We start from the raw sequence: 2,644 nt of genomic DNA on the forward strand, positions 1-2,644 counted from the left end.
TTTACATCCCTTGTAAGTTGGATTCCTAGGTATTTTATTCTCTTTGAAGCAATTGTGAATGGAAGTTCATTCCTGATTTGGCTCTCTGGTCTAATGTTTTATACACACACACACATGCACACATATACATACACATGTACATATATGTATATTTGGAGATTAGGTCTCACTCTGTCACCCAGGCTGCAGTGCAGTGGCACAATCATGACTCACTGCAGCTTCAACTTCCTGGGTTCAGGAGATCTTCCCACCTTAGGCTCCAGGGTAGCTGGGATGACAGGTGTGCACCACCACGCCCGGGTAATTTTTTATTTTTATTTTTGTAGAGATGGAGTTTCGTCATGTTGTCCAGGCTGATGTAGAATTCCTGGGCTCAAGCAATCCACCTGCTTTGGCCTCCCAAAGCACTGGGATTACAGACTTGAGCCACCATGCCCTGCTGGTTTAATGTTATATTCAAATTTCTCCAACTGAAGGGCATGTGCTGTTGAGCATGCTCAGAAGCCAAGGTTCAAGCCATTCTTCAACTACAGATGCTTCAACTCATCTCTCTTCCTTCGAAATATTCTCTCCCTTATTAATTTCACCAATTATACCAAGTAATTAACCCCCTGATTATTCCCCTAGAACAGACAGAGTTGCTACTAATCTGTGCCTTATGTGATTTAGAAAAAGACTCTTGGAATGCAGCCCCACACCGTGATGTACAGAGCATGAGTTGGGTATCAGCCCCATTTTATTCTCTAATTCAGGTGCCCCTGTGCAGTGAATATCATGGCAGCTGTGAGACTAGTGATGCTAAACAGATTTATTTTTTGGTGCAAATTCTAATGAATTAATAATAGCTGTTTTTAAAAAAACACACAGTGCTAAGAAAGACTCTGAGGCTGTTTTCAGGCTCAGTAGATAAAGTGTACTATAAGCTGTGATGATTTGCCTTGGTTGGGAGAATGGCACTAGGTGTGACAAGAATTTGCTATCTAAGTACTAGAGGCATCTCGCCCATCCTGAAGAGGTAGGAAGCCTGTAGTAGGCAGAGGTTGAGGTAGAATGTGGGCCCAGACAAGTTATATAATTTATAGAACACAACTTTCAAATGCCCTTGTAATGCAAGGCAATAATCCTACTTTCCCAGGTCTCTAACATAAAGCATCTAGCTGAGCTAGAGTGTTTTCATGAGGCGTCTGCTACACAAAACAATATCTTGCTTAATAAATAACACCCGTTTCTACTTGGTGCCATTTTACTGTTTAATCAAAACTTATTTTCACCACTCTTAACCACAGTCTAAAGGAGGATGCTTCAATCTCTTCCTGATTTAACCTTAAACTTGGTCATGTGTACCATATGACTAGGATTGCCAGAGTCAGCCACTCTCCCAACAAAGGATGCTCAGTTAAATATTGCACAGAACACACTTATAGTAAAAATTGTTTGTTTTTCTGAAATTCAAATTTAATGGGGCATAATGTATTTTACTGGGCAATCCTACCTATGATGGACATATATATTTTTCCCCAGCTTTATTAAGGTATAATTGACAAATAAAAGTGTAAATATTTATGATATAAATGGACATATATACAGATGCTCCTCGACTTTTGAGGGGGTTACATCCTGATAAACCTGTCATAAGTTAAAAATACTGTGAGTTGAAAATTCATTTAACACACCTAACTTACTGAATATCCTAGTTTGGCCTAGCCAACCTTAAATGTGCCCAGAACACCTACATCAGCATATAGTTGGGCTGATGTAACACAAGCCCTATTTTATCATAAACGGTTTAGTATCTCATGTAATTTATTGAATATTGTACTGAAAATGAAAGATAAAATGGTTGTATGGGTACTCGAAGTACAGTTTCTATGGCCTGTGTATCTCTTTCTCACCATCGTACAATTGAAAAATCCTGTGTCAAACAATCATAAGTCAGGGACCATCTGTATTGTTGAAATAGAATTTTAAGTTGGATTCCTTTTTAGAAAAAATGATCTAAAAGGGATATGCTGTAAAAATCTACAAATGAAGTGTAAGAGGTGATGTACACATGAGCAATTTCACTGTATTCAAGAATATCAAAAATTGGGTGTGATTCCCTTGATGTTTAAGGAAGTGGTTTTGAATTTAAAAATAGCAATGCTTTATGCAGTAATAAATACATACAATTTATTACCACTAGGAAGAGATCCAGGCAGAAAAATTTTGAAAGAAACATTTAGAAAGTTTTAGATATATTCATGTGCAATCATGCAAATCAAATAAAAATGATACAGCACCTACTGTATTTTAGGCACTCATGATCCAGAGATGAAAACATGGTCCCTCTGCTCAGGGAGTCTACTAGCAATACACATATAATTCAAAATAACAATATAGTCTTGGGAGAAAAATAGACGTAAATAATAAATACAATCGTAGTAGGAAAAAAGGCATGGTTGATTATCTCTACTGGGGGAAAATGGGAGCAAGGGAAAACTCTAATAGATCACTCTTGAACTAGAATTTTGTTGTTTCTTTTAATTTTTATGTATGTATGTATGTATGTACAGGGTCTCAGTCTGGTGCCCAGGCTGGAGTTCAGTGACAGAATCATGGCTCACTGCAGCCTCAAACTACTGGGCTCAAGTGATCCTCCTGCCTC

The 2,644-nt window shown here is 37.9% G+C and overlaps 1 long non-coding RNA gene across 1 annotated transcript in view; it reads left to right on the top strand.

Moving 5' to 3' along the window:
• The window catches only part of LOC105522911, a 38,142-nt gene extending 35,843 nt beyond the window's left edge, over nucleotides 1–2,299 (top strand). Inside the window, exon 3 of the long non-coding RNA XR_001003510.1 lies at nucleotides 327–2,299. This is a non-coding gene — a long non-coding RNA (uncharacterized LOC105522911). The remainder of the gene's footprint in view (nucleotides 1–326) is intronic.
• The last annotated feature ends 345 nt before the right edge of the window (nucleotides 2,300–2,644 follow it).

This window comes from Colobus angolensis, unplaced genomic scaffold (genome assembly GCF_000951035.1).
Source record: "Colobus angolensis palliatus isolate OR3802 unplaced genomic scaffold, Cang.pa_1.0 Scaffold446, whole genome shotgun sequence".
NCBI lineage: Eukaryota > Metazoa > Chordata > Mammalia > Primates > Cercopithecidae > Colobus > Colobus angolensis.